The following is a 19,061-nucleotide window of genomic DNA, read 5'->3' on the forward strand; positions in this document are numbered from 1 at the left end:
GCCTGACTTGGGACCCCATAGCTGGAACATCAGATCCAATGAGGGAACAGCTACAGTAAGGACTAGAAATTTCACCCGTGGGGCTCTGAAATTCCCAAAGAATTCATCTCACATAAACTTTTCTTCTTTCCACACCTGGAGGAGGAAACAGCAGCCCCCTCCAGGATTCTTGCCTGGGAAACCCCACGGACAGAGGAGCCTGGTGGGCCACAGTCCATGGAGTAGCAGAGTCGGACACGACTTAGTGACTGAGCATGCATGCACCTGACACCCAGCACAGCACAGAGGCCACGGAAAGCATTAGATAAACACCTGCTGAATGAATGAAAACTGTTAAACTGTTACAGCCCTTACACAGGTCCGCAATCTCTATGGTTCAGAATTTTTTGGCCCTTAGGAAAGTAATTAAGTGCAACAAGCCCGCTGGGGTCAAAGGTACAACTCCATTCTACAGTTAAGTGTACAAATATTCATAGTAAGTAAGATAAACAAAGACTATAAATACCCTTAAACCACTGTAGGTCATGTTCTGCTGCCAAATGAACTAGAGCCAAACTTAAGAAAACAGGGTCATGTTTTGGAATGTGGAATTGTAGATAAGGGATTGTGAGCCCACAACATTGCTTTGTAAGCTTTTCTGACCACAATGCAGAGTAAGAAATACAGTTTCCATTGAAACTCACCACACACACACACACACACACACACACACACACGAACATACACACCTACAAATATATCAAACTGAAACAAATGTTTCGTTAAATAATACTTCCTTACAGTATGTGAGGCACTTTGATATTTTCTGTTTTTATTCTCTTTATTTGTAGAATTCTGTGCTCTGCTTAGTTGCTCAGTCGTGTCGGACTCTTTGGGACCCCATGCACTGTAGCCCGCCAGGCCCCTCTGTCCATGGGGATGCTCCAGGCAACAATACTGGAGTGGGTTGCCATGCCCTCCTCCAGGGGATCTCCCTGACCCGGGAGTCACACCCAAGTCTCTCATATTTGCAGGCGGATTCTTTACCGTCTGATCCACCAGGGAAGCCCAAGAATACTGAAGTGGGTAACCTATCCCTTCTCCAGGGGAACTTCCCAACCCAATATATCTTTTCTTCTCCTTGTGATGCATTCAAATCTGATTGAAGCATTTTCTACATGAAAATGATATTAAAAATTGTATACTTCAGGCTACACCTCTTTTTTATTTTTCATAATAAATGAATCATCTGTAACACAAAATTTAGCAGTTCATACTTCAGTGTAAATATATTATCTGTAACAAAATTTAGCAGTTTATACTTCAGTGTCTTTATATTGTCTCTTTTTGTTGGAGGCATATATAATTTCTCTAACTGATTAGGGGAACTCAAAACACAGAGAGAGACGTCTCCTTGGAACCCTCCATCTCCTGCCCCTAACCCCGAAATATCCTTCTTCAAGTCACCCAGAGCAGTGAACAGCTGGGGGATGGCAGCACCACGTTTAATGGGGTAGTTGCCGGCTGCCAGACCCAGGACTTCAGTTACCACCTAGTCCTCTTACAGCTCTATGAAGCACACCACCATCATTTCTGCAGTTTCCGAGCCTCTGAGATGCCAAGGCTGGTCCATGCCTTCCTCTCACCTCCTATGGGTGGAATGGCTGCTCCTTAGAATTCAGGATGCTACTTATGGGGTGGACAGTAAAAAAAACATAGATTGATCTGTAGGCAAAAAATACAGGTTGATTTGCTTTCCTTATAAAACCTTGTAATGAGACAACTCCAGGCTGCAGAAACAGGAGTGTGCTTTCAATGTTCACTACGAGCACAGTTCAAATCTGTTCAAAGACATCTGTTCGACTTTCTTTTCCCAAATTGTAAATACTTCTCCCAAACTTGCAAGGTCTATACCCCATTTCAAATGAGACACTGCCATATATCAGAGTAATGAAAAGTGAAAGTGGAAGCATTGGTCGCTCAGTCATGTTTGACTCTTTGCGACCCGTGGACTGTAGCCCGCCAGGCCCCTCTGGCCGTGGAATTCTCCTGCAAAGATACTGCTGTGGGTTGCCATTCCCTTCGCCAAGAGTAATGAATCTTGGTTCAAATAAACATACAAATGTGAAGTATCATACCCATAATTTGTAAATATTTTGTACCTTCTGATATATTCTAGACATTCTTCAAAAAGGTTGCATTCTATATATTTATCAAATATACTACATTTGTACATATTTTATCTCTTCCAATTTTTTTTTTTTAAATCCACTTGCCATAGTGTAGTGCAAGCGTGCAGGTCAGCCACTTAGCTTGGAAATAATCACAGGAATATCCACGTTTGGGAGAGTGGTGCCTCCAGAGGCCCATCGTACATATGCAGGGGGCTCCCCAGTACTCTGCTCCGAGGCCTCTTCTTCAGAAAGCACTCTGATCTTCCTAGTTAGCAAGCAGTAAAGGGTAAGACAAGACATACCCACTCTGTTAATAAAATGTAATGTTCAAAGCAAGCACAATTTAAAAAAAATTACGTATAACTTGGCTCTGGTCTTACGTTTGTGGACTTATGGAAGTTTCTTTCTTTTTTTTTTTTTTGGCCACACCATGTAGCAAGTGGGATCTTAGTTCCCCAAGCAGGGATTGAACCCATACCCTCTCTTTTGGGAACATGGAGTCTTAGCCACTGGACTGCCAGGGAAGGCCTGGTAGTTTTTTTTTAAGCTTCAGATTCAGTGGCTCTGGGGTGTGACTCAGGCATCTGTACATGTTTAAAAGCGTTCACAGGTGATTTTGATGTACACACTTGGTTAAAACTAGCTCACAGGTAGGTAGTTGGTGGCTGTAGTTTCCTTGAAATGCTTGCTGCCAAGCCCTAATTCCATTGTCTTCCAATTAAGTCTACAATTAAAACTAATTTCAATCATCTCATTTCAGGACTGTGAAGACATTTTTAAGAATAAATGCAGAAGAAAGCATAAAATAAAAGACTGAAAAATTTGACTAAGTAAAAGTACAGAATTTTCTAAATGTCAAAAACACTATAAACAAAGTTAAATGAGGGGAAACATGTGTACAGGTGACAAAGGTAAAGACAGAGCTTTCAGGGATTACGTGTAAAACAGACAGCTAGCGGGAAGCGGCTGTAGAGCACGGGGAGCTCAGCTCGGCGCTCTGTGATGAGGGAGAGGGTGGGACGGGGTAGGAAGGAGGGAGGTCCAAGAGGGAGGGATGCTTGTATACAGATGGCTGGTTCACGTCATTGTACAGCAGAGACCAATGTGATTGTAAAGCAATTAAATTCCAATTTAAAAAATCTTAAAAAAAAAAAAACTGTGCCAAGAACCTAAGAAGCATTTCATGAAAGAAAAAAATGTAAGAAATGTAATCTTAATGAAAAGCAAATATATAAAAGTAAAACCAAGGGATACCTTGTTAAAACTGTCAAAGAGGCAAAGTTTAAAAGCAAGGCCCCCACACAGCCAGAGTGAGGTGTATATCTACTGGACCACCATTCTGGAGCAGGCTTTGTTCATATTTATCAAAAGGCATCAATCGTCCAACAAACTGTGGAAAATGTTTAAAGATGGGAATACCAGACCACCGTTACCTGCCTCCTGAGAAACCTGAATGCAGGTCAAGAAGCAACAATTAGAATTGGACATGGAACAACAAACTGGTTCAAAACTGGGAAAGAAGTACATTAAGGCTGCATATTGTCACCCTGCTTATTTAACTTCTATACAGAGTACATCATGGTAAATGCTGGGCTGGATGAAGCACAAGCTTGAATCAAGACCTCTGGGAGAAATATCCATAACCTCAGATATGCAGATGACACCGCCCTAATAGCAGAAAGCAAAGAGGAACTAAAGAGCCTCTTGATGAAAGTGAAAGAGGAGAGTGAAAAAGCTGGCTTAAAACTCTACATTCAAAAAAACAAAGATCATGGCATCTGTTCCCATCACTTCATGGCAAATAGATGGGGAAACAGTGGAAACAGTGACAGACTTCATTTTCTAGGGCTCCAAAATCACTGTGGACAAGTGACTGCAGCCATGAAATTACAAGACACTTGCTCCTTGGAAGAAAAGCCATGACAAACCTAGACAGTGTATTAAAAAGCAGAGACGTCATTCTGCGAGAAAGCTTCGTCTAGTCAACGCTATGGTTTTTTCCAGTAGTCTTGTATGGATATGAGAGGTGGACCATAAAGAAGGTTGAATTCCAAATAATTGATGCTTTTAAATTGTGATGCTGGAGAAGACTCTTGAGAGTCCCTTGGACAGTAAAGAGATCAAACCAATTAATCCTACAGGAAATCAACCCTGAATATTCACTGGAAGGACTGATGCTAAAGTTGATGCTCTAATCCTTTGGCTACCTGATGAGAACAGCCGACTCATTGGGAAAGACACTGAGAATGGGAAAGATTGAGGGCAGAAGGGGGGTGGGCGACACAGGATGAGATGGTTGGATGGTGCCGCTGGAGCCAACTCTGGTAGATAGTGAAGGACAGGGAAGTCTTGTAGGTTGTAGTTCATGGGGTTGCAGAGTTGGACACAACTCAGCGACTAAACAACAATATCAATCTACTGAATGCATTAATCCATTAAAATGTTTTCTAAAGGCACAGTCACCTTCCAACTAGGGGATTGTTAGCACCATGGCTGCAAGGGATCATTCAGGCCGAGAAGGAGCTGAAGGCAGGAACAACTTGCTGGTGAGGCTGACCCCGCCTGGAGACCCAGCCCCAAAGTCCGCTCCTCTAAGGCAGCTGGGGCTTTTTTTTACATTTTCAGCTTTCTTCCAGATTCTTTACAAGCTCCCAAGTTTCTTCACAACTCCCTAGCTAGGTGCAGTAGTGGGGGATTCATTCATTCACTCCTTCAAATATTACGTATTTACTGAGTACCTGACACATGTCAAGTGTTGTTCCAGGCTTTGAAGAAACATCCAGGAACAAAACAAAGACCTTGTCCCCTCTGAGCTTATGGTTTAGTGGAGGAGACAAATCTTTCCTGTTAGGTTGTGATGGTTGCCAGGGGAAATAAAGGAACTAATATCAGAGATGCTGCTTTGCACAGGCTGGTCAGAGAGGGCCTCTCTGATGAGACAATTTACAGAGAGCTAACTGAAGCAAGGTGGGGAGCCCTGTAAGCTCCTGGGGGTGCATTCCAGGCAAGAGAAACAGTGAGTACAAAGGCCCTAAGGCAGAAAGGAATGGGAATTACCACTGGGGCTGGCCAATGAGAAGACGTGACATAGCTATGGTTTCTCATGAAAAGGAAGTGAAAGTGTCAGATGCTCAGTTGGGTTGACTCTGTGACCCCATGGACTAGCCTGCCAAGGTCCTCTGTCCATGGGATTTTCCAGGAAAGAGTACCGGAGTGGGTTGCTATTCCCTTCTCCAGGAGATTTTCCCAAGCCAGGGATCAAACCTGGATCTCCTGCACTGCAGGCAGATTCTTTACCATCTGAGCCACCATGGTTTCTAAATGGCACTCATCTTTAAGAAGAGGGAATAGACCTTATGACTTCAACATAAGTCAAGTCTCCCATGTAACAGGGCACGGAGTCTTGGCTCCTTGAGTTCTGCTCATTGTGTCTAGTACACAATGGATAGATCTAGGAACCATCTAGAGACCTTAAGGATGAAAAGTGGCTGGGGAGGATGGCACGTATAGAAGACCCCCTGAGTAACCCCAATTCGACCACCTCCAGAGGTACTATTACCCTGAAAGAACAATAAGGGAGTAACACACTTAATGCTCATAAAGCCTTGCTACTGAGAAACAGATCAGGGTTCTGCCATAGGATGTTCAGCTTCTCAGAAAAGCGTGTTCTCTCTCTGATCTGCCTAATGAGAAAAGTGAATCATGGAAGCAAAGCAGTTTCATGGGAGTAAGCGAGAAAGTTCTGAGTTTGGCTACCATATGGGAGAAGCACTTACATACTGAGGGCTTCTGCGGACAACGGGGCTGGGAACCGGGCTTCTGAAAGCCGCTGCAGACGCAGAGGCAGGAGACACGGTCCCTTAAGCGCCCAAAGCGGAGGACACCACTTTCAACCACGAGCCGCCGTTCTCACGAAGGCCTGAAGGCAAGCCGCCTTTGCGACGCACAGGAAAGTGCACGAACACGCAAAGGCACGCACACACGCACTTGCGTACATACGCACAGGCTCGCGTGCAAACATCCACAAACCGGCACCCCCACCTGCGTGCACGCGCACACGCAGCTCCCAAGTAACGCCTTGCCGCGCTAAATCCCAGTATCACGTATCTCAGTTGTAAGGATCCCAGTTTCCGGAATTGCCCTAATTTATAACAAGAAGATGATTGCGTAAGTCGCAGACACTACAGAGGGATATTCACGGAAATTTATAAGGGTGAAAACGGAAAAGAAAATGGTTTACAATAAAAATTGTAAACCATTAAACTTCCCGCAATAGAGTGTTGGTTGTATCTGCACGGAGCGTCTATTACAAAGGATGCTGTTAGCGAATATCAATACTATATACTCCTGAGAATGAATAAGTCTAAACTGATGGTGATCAGGATATTAACAGTGGTGAGATGGTGAACTCTGCTTTTTATTTTTCTGTGCCAGTTAAAATTTTTACAAATCATATCCTTTTATGAAAAAAAAAGTTATTGCATTTTGGAAACATAGGTATTGAGAGATAGAAGAGAGGCAATTACTACTAACCACCTTCTTTTCCATTCCCCAAGAGCCAATGAATCTTTGCTGTACTCGATGGAAACGCTGTCGTGGGAGAAGCCCAAAAGGACAGCAGTGGTCCCCTGTTGCCTGTAGAACTAAACCCCTACTCCTTGCATGGCATTTGGATTCCTCCACGACCTGTCTCATTCTCACCGACCTTGAGTATGACCTTGATCAGCCTGGCCTGTCCTTCTGACCCCCTTTCAAAGTCCATGGCGCCTAAGCCCCCTTCTACAAGCCCATCCTTCATTAGCAGACCTTCCCTACTCTTTTGAGTGTCGAGATTCTGCCATGCAGTGCAGCTTGTTAGGACCTTGCCTATCTCCACGAATAATGTCATGGAGATGCCATCTGGGCTGGATCCTGTGAAAGAAAATTCTTGGCAGGAGGAATGACAATGGCAGAAATCAGGAAGAATGTGCACAGCTGTTCTCAGATGCAGTGCAAGCCTCTAGCGTAGGTCAAGGAGTGGCAGGAAAGCCATCCACAACTGCTGGCAATGTGTCAGTATTTTCTTTCTCCCTTCAGATAAACCTGTTTTTTCAGCTCCCATTACTGCGGCCATCTTTCTTAAATCACACTTTTCAGGGAGGAGACCTCTGATTTCCCTATTTGAAAACTGACACCTGCCCCTCCATCCCTCACCAGGGTCCTGGGCACATACTCCCTCTTCTGTGTTTATGCCACAGTGTGACCCTCCACTTGTGTCTGTTCACTTTTGCCAGACTGAAAACACTATGCTTTGTGTGCTGTTCCTCAGGAGACCGCCCAGGACAGAGCAAGCATCCATCTGTATAATGCAGGAATTAATCATTTACTTAACTGCCATGGCACCCCAACTCCAGTGCTATTGCCTGGAAAATCCCATGGATGGAGGAGCCTGGTGGGCTGCAGTCCACGGGGTCGCTACGAGTCGGACACGACTGAGCAACTTCACTTTCAATTTTCACTTTCACGCATTGGAGATAGAAATGGCAACCCACTCCAGTGTTCTTGCCTGGAGAATCCCAGGGCCGGGGGACCCTGGTGGGCTGCCGTCTATGGGGTCACACAGAGTCGGACATGACTGAAGCAACTTAGCAGCAGCAGCAGCATGTCCAGCTGTACGGTGCTTCTCAAGATCCTCTATGCAACAGTTTTAGGAAGAAATGATTTTGCTGGAGATTCCCACCTTTTCAGGTGGGGAGAAACAGGAAGCAAGAGTGGCAATTGTTGAAAAACGTGGTCTTTTCATTCACTCAGCAGCCAAAAGATGCAGAAACTCTGCCCACTTGTTCGCTAGCTGGGCACCAGGGTATCCAGGGCTTAGATACTTCATTTGTGGGAATTCAAGTTCTCCATCAACAAGAGGAAGAGGAAGATGAAAACAGAACCAGAAGAGGCAGGAGTTAACACCTGTACAGTGGTCAGCCCCAGTATGTTCAGCCATAAAAGCCAACAGTAACTGTACCTAGTCCGGAATTTGTCGCACTTTAGGAACTTTTACTCAGCCCTGTGCCCATTCCCTTCTATCACCTCTTAAGTCTTGATCTAAATTTTAAATCCTTAAAGTGGCCAGCAACTTAAGATCTATAGGGGCAGGAGACCAAGAATGGAAAGATAGTTATGCAGCAGCCTGGATGGGAGGGGAGTTGAGGGGACAATGGATACTTGTATATGTATGGCTGAGTCCCTTTGCTGTTCACTTAAAACTATCTCAACATTGTTAATTGGCTATATCCCAATACAAAAGTTGTTTGTTTGTTTTTTTAAGAAAATAATACAGTGCTTAACCAGACAGACCCAATTGCATTCTGCCACAGCAGTGGTATTGTTGACATAATTGGTTTTGTATTGTAGTATTATATATTTATAAACATATCTTCCTTTAGAAGTGCCACTTAAAAAAATTAAAAAGAATGGAAAGAAAAGAGCTGTTACAAGGTTTTCATATGCTACTCAGACCAAATTTATCATTTTTTTTGAAATCAGAATTTAGGACTTGGAAGATGAAATTTTAGATATGCAGCTGATGGCATTTTTTTAAGAGGAAATGACTGAATTAACTCTACTTTTAAATCTCAATTTAAACATTAAAAAATCTTGGGGCAAGGAGAAACTACAATTTGCTACAATGACTTTCTGAAAAGATGTTATAAAACAAACAGGAACTGCTTATGCTGGTAGATCTGAAAAGCCACACTCCATCACCTGCCTTAAACTTCCTGAAGTCCAGCCGTGGTCCTTAGCCCCAACACCCGGGGAGGGGGCGGGGGTAGTCCTACTGAATCAGGCCCAAGAAGTACTGGGGAAAGCCTTGACTGAGATCCACAAACCAACCATTCCCTAGAAAGGATAATTCCTCCCTTTTCAAAGTGAGAAAAACTAGCCTACAATGATGTGAATATTTTTGTATTTCATAACAGATCCTGCAAAAGGGGCTTTTAAAATTGCACAATTCACTCTGTGGTATATTGGGTTGGCCAAAAGTTCATTCAGGTTTCCTGTAACAGCGTATGGGAAAACCCGAATGAACTTTTGGCCAACCCAATAGTTCTCTAAGGTCAAAATGGGGCCCAGAGAAGCCTCAAGCCTCTGAGAGCAACTCAGGAGCTAAAGAAAATCCTAATTCCTAAGGGAAAGTTCCTGAGGTATTCTTTGACTAAAAACATTACCTGGTTTGGAATAAGACTGAGATGTGAGAGGAAAAAAACTAAATTCCCCGCATGTAACTGTTACCAAAGGCCCATAATAAGAAATTTGTGCTTTTTCTTCCAAATACAAAACTGCACACCTACCACAAAATCTTGGGTCACATTTTAGGTGAAACGATCTCCATCAATTATTCTTTCTCTGCTACAAAATTACAGATACTCAAAATATTTAATCCAAAATTTTAATGGGAAAGTAGTGCCTTCCAATATTGGAAAACTTAAAACCCTTGCTGATTGTTTTCTACCCTTGGGAAAGGATGCACGACATAGAGGAAATGAAGTCCAGAATCTCTCTCAAACCAATTTTATTTTATTTGGTAATTTCATTCTTGCTTTCAAATCCCAGTGAATAGAGAAAGCAGGTGTCTGCCTCACTAATCATAGCCCTGGGTTTAATAACTCAAAGTTGGGTCTCCTAAGATAAAGTCTCTAAGGAAAACACTTAATGTAGAATATGACAAGCTTTCCCTAATGAGCAATTCAGTGAGAATTTTGCAGCATCCCTGGAGACAAAGGGAGGTACTTTGGAGTATTGTAAACCACGGCTAGAGATCACAGACTCCCTCTGAACTTGCCCACAAGCACCTGTTCAGGAAGGATACTGATCGTCTCAAAGCTGTCAAAGGAAGAAATCTCAGTCTTTTTCTTGGAAATTCACTCCTAGACACATTTTACATATACGTCACTTAGCACAGTGGCAAGCACATAAGTAGGCGAGATACAACACTGGCGTTATGTAGCTTGTACTTTTCTGGAAAATGCCCTTTCAGGGGTAAAGATGAAGGTGATCACCCTGCCGCCCAAACACGTCCTGGGTTCCTTCCTCAGTTTCTCCTTCTTCCAGATTCTTTTGTCCGGTTTTTCTGAAGATAAATTAGTAAAAGTAGTCTAGGCACACAAGACTATGATATTAGAGATAAGCAGAAACAGAAATAAAACAAATTACAACCACTGCATAGTTCCTAGTCATTTATTAGCGTAGAATTTTCTGCAGGTTGGTGACCATTTTACAGGTTGAAAAAAATTAACTTCAAGGCAGTATAAACAATTTCCTCAAAGTTGGTATTGTAGCAGATCTGTGTGTTATCAATTCATTTTCACACAAAACTACTGGAAATTTGTTTGGGACATTTCCAGTCAACCACTGGCTGAAATGGATACGAGCCATCCTTTTAGCTGCTAACTGTAATGAGGTGTAGCAGTTTGAGACGATGACGCCCATTGCACAGCAATGCTGAAGTTAATGATCTACACCTTCCCAAACTGTCCTGACACCCTAACCACTGTTCTGTGAGTTATGGGCTGTGGAATAAACAACTGGGACCCTAATATGCTAATACTGCACAGAATACTGGAATTAAAAGTCCAAGCAGCAGTCGCTCCCAGCCTTTTGATTTCACAGACCACTATAAAAATCTCTCGGGATGGCAAGCTTTTTATTTTTACCAAATAAGGGCATAGAGTAGACAATTTTTTTTAACTGAAAAAATACTTTGAAGTCATTATACCATCTTTTCTTTTTCCTGTTTTGCCTCAGATCAACACCCTTCTGCTGGTCATTCAGCAACGGTGGGTTGAGACTTCCAGCACCAAGCCTAACCTTGCACTTAGGGTCCACAGGTCACAGCTTATGCACACTGACCCATAGCACGGTCGATTCCAGACAGGGCTCTTTCCTTATTCCTTCAAACTACAAATCCCACCTCCATCCCATGCCTACTGACTCACTGCCACCGTTAACTTGGATCCACCCCACTCCTACCAACTCACTACCACCGTTCACTTGGAGACAGAAATTTCACAAACCCCTAATTGAGGCCATGGCATTTACAGCTCTTTTTGTTCCTTTCCTTTAACTTTCAGGTATTTTATTTAACAAAAGTATTACTAAAAAGCTCCTTCAGGGGACAAAGCTACTTTATTTGGACAAAATTTGCTACATATACAGAAAAACTTGAGATGTATTTCCAGTCAGCCCAATCCCAATCATTTGGTAATTACAGCCAAAAGTTTGGAAACTCTTACTGGAGACATGACCTGTTTACAATATTTTTATTTTATGTGGAAAACACACACACACGAGCAGCTTCTACTAATATCTGTACATTTTATGAGAAGTGAAAATAGTTCCATGCTATAAAAGTTTACTCAAAAACAATTTCAAACTATTAGGCTTTAAATAATGAGATGATTTAATTTTATTAGAATAACAGTCAGAATATTATATTCAGTATATACTCTTCTACATAAAACACATTTGCATGTGTTTCTGAAAGCTACTTGTAAAAAAAAAATTGTTTAGAGGTACTATCTATCACATTTTGAAAATGCCCGGGTACTCTGGCAGTATTTTCTAAGCATTATGTTAATTTGTGTATTTTTTTAAAGTAAGACAAAACTGGATGGTCAATACGGGTTTGTGTATTGTTCTAAAATCTGGCATATTCTTTGACAAAGTTTATTGATGTTGTTTTCTCTGCACATGATTTGTTTTACTAGCATCTGGGGGAAACATGGATCTCTTCTAACTTTCTCACTAACTCATGACTCCAGGAACCAGCAAGCTTACAGAGAAGTCAGACTGGCTCATCCTGTGCCTGAGGTGAGATGAAGTTCATTCCTGGCTCTCAGGAGGACTGAGGGACAGTGGCCAGCCACACCCGACTGAGCACAATCAGAGATGCCTGCCAACAACACAGCTAAGAAGCTCTCTTTAAGATACTATGGACTTTTACAGGCAAATCTTAGATAGCCAAGAGTGTTAAGTCGGCCTCTATTCTACTTCCCCACAGGAACACGCAGGGAGGGAGATGGAAATGCAAGGACACAAGGAGACGCCTTCAGAGTAAAGCAGCAGGAACCTCCCGTTGCAGGCGGAACAAAATACGACAAGAGGGAAGAAGCCTGGACAGTGTGGTTATATAATTCTATCCTGACCTAAGACAAAGGGGCGGAAATTGGGCTATGTTTAGAAGAGTTGAAAAGGAAATGGAATAAAATTACCCAGGAAGGAGAAGTGGAGCAGACTTAACAGATCTGATCAATTCTGGAATCCTTTATACTCAATGCTTTCCCCACATTTAGGTCAAGAGTTCAGAAACGAAAGGACAGAGACCAAGCATCAGAGCACAGATGAACTTAGGCTCTTCCGTCAGGGCAGGTGAAATTGAGAGCACATATTGTAAAATCCAAACACTATATTCCAAAAGGAACACAGAAACACCTTTGAATGCATGACATCTAACTTTAGTCAGGCTGAAAGAGCCAGGCTCCCTCCACCAGTGTGAACGATCAAGAGTCAGCTGTCCTGGTGGCAATGTTTTAGAGGCTAGAGTTGTGCTTTTCTTAGTCAAGATACATTTTATCTGTCTACAGGTCCAGTTCACAGAAGACATTCAAATTATGTTTCACGTACAAAAGCAGTGAAGTCTAAGGTGTTTCCAGTGTGCTGTGCTGTGATATGATGATCTTCCATCTTTCTACTCATCCCAAAATTACTTTCTTCAGATTTCTTATTTTTCAAGGATGACCTTCTCAGTGGAGTTGTATTTTGCAGAAAAGTCCCAATGTACACTGTAATGAGCAGTTGGTCTGACATTCCAAAATGGAGATGAGAGCTACTAAAAATGGAATTTTTTTCAAAACACACTGCTAATTTAAGATAAACCCAAGTATTTGGAGTCAAAACATAAACTGAAGGCAGTTTCCTCTAAAGTTATAAATAGATTAATAAAATTCAGAAATAATCATACACTCAAGAAAACCTGCAAGGAATAAAGAACGAAGTATCTCAACAATCTTCCTGAAAATGTGCTACAAATTTCAGCGTCACAAATAACAGAATCCCACATTTCCAGTCACTGTGTTCATTTGAAGTACACATTTCATTTGTACTATGAATGTGATATCCTAAAACATGAGAAAAAGTCACATGTAGGTAGAAAATCTTTATAATAATTAAAAATTTTAGAGGAAGTATGCTTATTTTTTAAAACAAAACATTAATATTCAATTTACTATGAAATAAATGCCCCTAAGCCAGCAGGAGGTAGGTACTACCTAGGAGGGTGGTCCCACACCTGATGCCTCAGGCCCTGTTCTTACCATCTGCACCTTCTCGCAGCCCTCTGCAGAAGGCTTTTCCACCATGACGTCACAAAGCTCTGCACTTGTGGCTTCAACAGTTCAGTGGGCACGGCGGTAAGTATCCTTCAGGATCTGGTGCTCCATTCAAAGGTGACAACTACTGATGGAGAGTGACAACAAAGCTGGAACAAGGTCAGGTGTAAAGTGAAGATGGTCTTTAAGATCAGGGCTTCCTGGATGACAACCAACCTCTACACTCAGAAACTGTAGTTTTGTCGTGAAAATGATCCAAAGCTTTCTTCTGATCTTCCAAACAGGGTCTAAAACGTCCAAAATACAGACAGCCGTCGTCTGAGGCTCACTGTCGTGTGTGTGCTGCTGAGTATTGGCTCTCCCCACATATCTAATCGACCTTGGGTAACTGAGTCAGCCTCTGAGCCTCACAGTGATGTGCACGGCTGTGACGAGCAGCGAGCCAAGGACGTACAGACCTTCCCGTGGGACATACATACTAGAAAGGCTACTGTCGTACAACTGAGGCCAACGTAAAACAAATTTAGGTTTCATTTAGAAGTTTCTAGAAGGCAACCATCAAATACTGACTATATTCATGCCATCAACTCTCCACTATGTTCAGGATTCTACAATAGTTCTTGAAATTATACAACAGGGACAAAAGACCCGCTTTTATGGTATTTTCTCTAATATTTAAGACATTTTAAATTAAGCTAATCCTTGAGCCACATGCCCATTCATAACATACCAAAATGAAATCAAACTCATTACTAGGAAACACACTTGTATTTCCCAATATCACCTGACACTATCTTTAAAATAATAGTATGCCAGTGAGAACTACTCAAATTAACATCAGAATGTCTACCCTTCAGGAGATTTCCCATACTATCTCATAATCTCCAGGAAACCAATTCCCTGCCTTCAAGCATCTTAGCTTAGTTATATAAGAGCTTACCCCTCCCCTCATCCCCACCATCATCTTTATTCTTAGGCTCTTAAGTTTTTCCCTCTCTTGGGTCTCTTTCATTTGTACTCACAGTGTTCAGAATCTAAGAAGGTCTTTAAAATATTCATTCCAGTAGGGACCAAGTCTTTTCCTGGCTAATTCCTTTGGGATATATCAAATGCCTAGGCCCAGTCAATACTGTGGCTAGGATTGGCTAAGAGGAAACACCTCTATTGACAAAAGTATCACAGAAGGACCATTTTTTTAAAAAGTCAGTTGTAATGGGAAAGCAGCAAAATAGGCAATACATATTTAGGTTAAAATGTAACTTGATTTTTAAAAATTCTGATTTTTTCATTGTGCCATTTATTAAATATGTATCAGCCAATTCCTATTAAACCAAGCAAAGCAAAGGGAAGGAGGATGCAGATACAGGATAAACTGTGTACTTTATACAGTTTATCAGGTTCTATACGCCTTCTAATAGAAATGTTATCAAAATTTCTGTTCTACCAATTTCTGTATTACTGGATTATCTACTAATAATAAAACTTGGAATAAATAATTAACACGCTACTGAGCTAGCACTCAGTCTCTAAAGTTCCTTGAATTCTCCTCATCCTTTCCCTTTAATCTTTTTTCAATTGCTCTGAATAAGGTCTTAAAAAAAATCAACCTTTCCCCAGTTTTGGTCAAAAGAAAAGGGAGGCAATCATATTTGACCATCAATATAACTACCCATCCCAGAATGCTTAAATCTCTTAATCCCAGCAGGAACAAGCCAGAGAGGACCACCACCAATCATGGCACTGCAGTCATCCAAAGAACGCCTGATTCTCCTATCAAACGCCAGTTCTCCACCCATCCCTTTGGTGAGAATGCTCTAGTTCACACTCTGGGTCTACTTCAGAGTAACCCCCAGTTTTAAAACAGTGCACGTGGAATACAGGCAGCATTCCCATTTTAAGGGAAATAGTCCTTCTTGGGAAGTCAAGTTTTGTTCCTTCTCCTTTTCTTTCACACAGTCTGTTTCCTGGCCATTTTCCTTTCCTAATTCATTCATTCAACAACAAGGAGAGAGAAGCAGGCGAAACCGAGCGGCTCCTTTCCCTCTTTATTGGCACTTCCATCCCACATGATGATATCTAATTTCAAAACTGGCAGCATTTTGCCACTGGTGTATCTGGATATATTGGGTAGAATTTGCATTTCCTGCTATGACCATGCTGAGGCCATTTCCAGGTTGAAGTTTTGTAATTACTACCTTTAGGACTGTCGCCTGACAATTATTTCATCTTTCTCCTCCTGATCAAGAATCACCTCTGACTAAGGAAGTGACACTACATGAGGTAGAGAGAAAGGCAAAAAGGCTGATCAAATTGGCATGGGAAGATTATATAAACTGCCTGGGAGAATACAAGGTCCATAAAACCCCCCAAATCTTCAAAAGATAACTGTCTCCAGAGTATGACATTGATACTAACAGCTGAGAATTTGAGACAGGCATGCTAACTTAGAAATATAAAATTATAACGCCTATTCTTCTATATGTTTTATTAAATCTATTGATTCACCTAGTAAGTCATTATATATACAAAAACAACAATTTCCAGAGTTCCTAAATATTTCCAACATATTCAACTTAGGGATCCAAGATTCTGAACATGCCATCACCAAAAAAAATTGCAAACCTAAAAAACAAAAAGGAAAAAAAATTAAACAATGTCAAAAGGAAAAGATTTTCTTAGAAAAGGTCAGTATTTTATAATTTTCAAAATGACATTTTAAACTTAATGCTTTTCCCCCCATTTACAGTTATAAGTTTTTAAAGACTAACATCAAAGTTCTCCTTAATAACAAGGCTGTTTACTTACAACAAAATAAATACTGAACTATACTCATGCACGTTACCTATTTAAATATTTACTGGGTCAAAATACCTTCATATTTACAATTTGAAAATATAAAGTGGTACTGGTTTTGGCTTTTTCTTTTTTTAAGCTATCATTAAGGTAACAAACATTCAGATGCATAAATGAAAGTTTTTATCTCCTTCTTATGTAACTCACCTTGGAAACTACGTTTTAGCCAGTTAACAGTGGTTAAAGTCTTCGTACTTCTACTACACTAGCTTTTAGCACGTGAAATAAGAAAGATGACCTTCAAAGTTCTTGTAAACTCAAAAAGGATCTATCTATATAGGATTTATTTGAAAAAGAAAAACAATTTTGTTTTGGAAAATATAAGACATGGTTATTTTTAACCAGTAATTCTCATAAAAACATTAATACAAAAAATGAACTATAGGAACAATTCTCCTAATTACAGGTTTAAAAACCATGCTATTTAGGCCAGCCTATTTAATGATTCCATAGAAAATTGAAAGTTCAGAGTTCACATTTCCAAAAGAAGAGGAAAACAACAAATTAGTAAACAAAATAAAACAAAAGGAAACAATCTATTGTATACTGCTTTTTTTTAGAACAAGGCTAGGCTGAATTATTTAAGTATAAATTGAGCTCACAGATATAAGCTTATTGCACTCTGGATTAGCCAAAACAATGCCTGGATTTACATAACATGTAAATAAGTTTATCATCACAGAAGGTCATATAACATGAAATAGAAGAATATATTTTATAAATTTTAGGTCATTCTCAACATCTGACAAAATACTATCCATAAAATACTATTTGTGATACTATTTGTAAGAAAATACTGTTTGTAGGGAAATTAGGTGATGTTTAGAACTATACTATAACTGAGTCTCTAGAAGAAAACATGAAAATAAACACGAGTTAAAAAAAATAATTCTTAATGCTGTCAGTATTTTAGAATTTGCCCTCTGTATTACTCTCTGGAATAGAATGACTATTTCATTTCCTCAGCATCTCATCAATTAAACAAACTGATATATAATTTATTTAGACTAAATGTAAGTAAATTTATAATATTTTTGCTATTAATGCCATTACATGTAGTAGAGGAAATGAAATAACATAAAGAACCATTTACTCTGAAAAAGTAGCTAAGTATAAGATCTGAATTTTAGCCAGGGATCTGCTGAGATTCCATTCTGGGGGGGTCTGGAAGGATCAGGTCTAGGAATTGCCTGCTACATCAACACATTTAACAGGACATGGTCCATCGGAATAAACTTAATAAAGAGAGCCTCTACACCCCCCTAAAATGTTTTACTATAATAGAGTGCTGCTATCATAAAATATATTTTGAACAAAGATACGTGCAATAATTGGAGCAGAGTTAACTGATAGAACTAACACTCTTAATGGGCACTTCACATTAAAAAAAAAAAACAAAAACACATACATACATAAAACATCAAAATTCTTTATAACAGAAAAACCTGTGGCAAGAATTTTTACTATCTAGTCTGAAAAACTTGTTAAATCCACAGTTCCTTTTGAGAGCAGACTATATTGGATTTCAAAGGGGGGGAAATTATTTCAATCTGCAAATACCTACCAGTACCAGTCTGAGGTGCTTTCCTATAATAAACATTTTGCTGCTACTTAAGTAGCTCACAAGATCTCAATTTTTTCAAAGTATGTTTAACCAACTCTAAAAGGTTTAATTGATATAGGTTTTATATAATTAATCCTTTTGCTATTAACCACTTGAACCAGTTTAGTTAGGGTGCCAGCATGTTGTTTAACATCTTTTGTTCACAACTTACAAAAAAAATTAAGCTTGTAAAGAAAGGAATTGGGGTAGGAGAGGAGAGACAGAAAAACATGAAGGCCTCTCTTTGTCTCAGGCTTTGCCATTACCATTCTGTCTGCAGTGGTTTCAGGACGAGGCGATCGCACACCTTCTAGTCAGAAATCAGATGACCTCAAAACAACCTCATTTCAGTCTTAGGCCTCATGTCTTTCGTTTAGAGCTAAAAACAAAAATACATGTGAATGAACAAAAGGTCATGAAATGAAATCTCTAACATGACACTGAAATGTAAAATATTAGAAGCCATTATTAATCTCAGAAAAATGAAAATGTACACATTTCCATCCAGAGTATCGTAACCTTACTTAGAATGAGAGGGTACCCTTCCTACCCTGTCAGCTGCTAGGTATGACAATAATGACAATTTAATTCCAAGGTGGTTCAACAGAGCCAGAGTAGTATTTTATTCATTCATCTCCTGAGATGATGAAATGTTTAGTTCTTACAGAGTTAAACACAACAATATCATTAATGAAGCTAATGATGTTAGAGAGCAACTAAGCTCTTCTTTATGCACATAAACCGAGGCAAGAAAGAAGTGTAATAATGAACCAGAAGAGTGGTCTGGCCCTAAGAAACACACTTTTGTGTGTTCTAAGAACTCCTCCTTCCAACAGTAAAGTAGATGGAAATTAACCTGTTTCTACAATCAAAAAGTGCTCCACTCATTCAACAAACTGAATGTTCTAAGTGCTGGAAGCCAAATGCTAAAGATGAGAGATGGCTCCAAACCTCAGTGAGTGAGATCCTAGCCTTTTATTTCCTAACTTTTTGTCTTAGGTCTGGGTTATAACGTGGAGAGGACAGAAAATAAGGACTGCTCTGTTTCCACGAGAGGAGGAAGGCAGTAGGCATCAGGGACAACAGAATGAG

At 40.4% G+C, this 19,061-nt stretch overlaps 1 protein-coding gene and 1 long non-coding RNA gene across 2 annotated transcripts in view; one reads left to right on the top strand and one right to left on the bottom strand.

Annotated features, from left to right (window-relative positions):
* XKR6 (XK related 6) overlaps window positions 1-19,061 on the bottom strand; it is a 265,477-nt gene that overhangs the window by 156,320 nt on the left and 90,096 nt on the right.
* On the top strand, window positions 5,569-12,415 carry LOC132345917 (uncharacterized). The gene is made up of 2 exons (XR_009495501.1): window positions 5,569-6,320; window positions 11,948-12,415. It is a non-coding gene; the product is annotated as an uncharacterized lncRNA (long non-coding RNA).

This window comes from Bos taurus, chromosome 8, assembly GCF_002263795.3.
Source record: "Bos taurus isolate L1 Dominette 01449 registration number 42190680 breed Hereford chromosome 8, ARS-UCD2.0, whole genome shotgun sequence".
NCBI classification, from domain to species: domain Eukaryota; kingdom Metazoa; phylum Chordata; class Mammalia; order Artiodactyla; family Bovidae; genus Bos; species Bos taurus.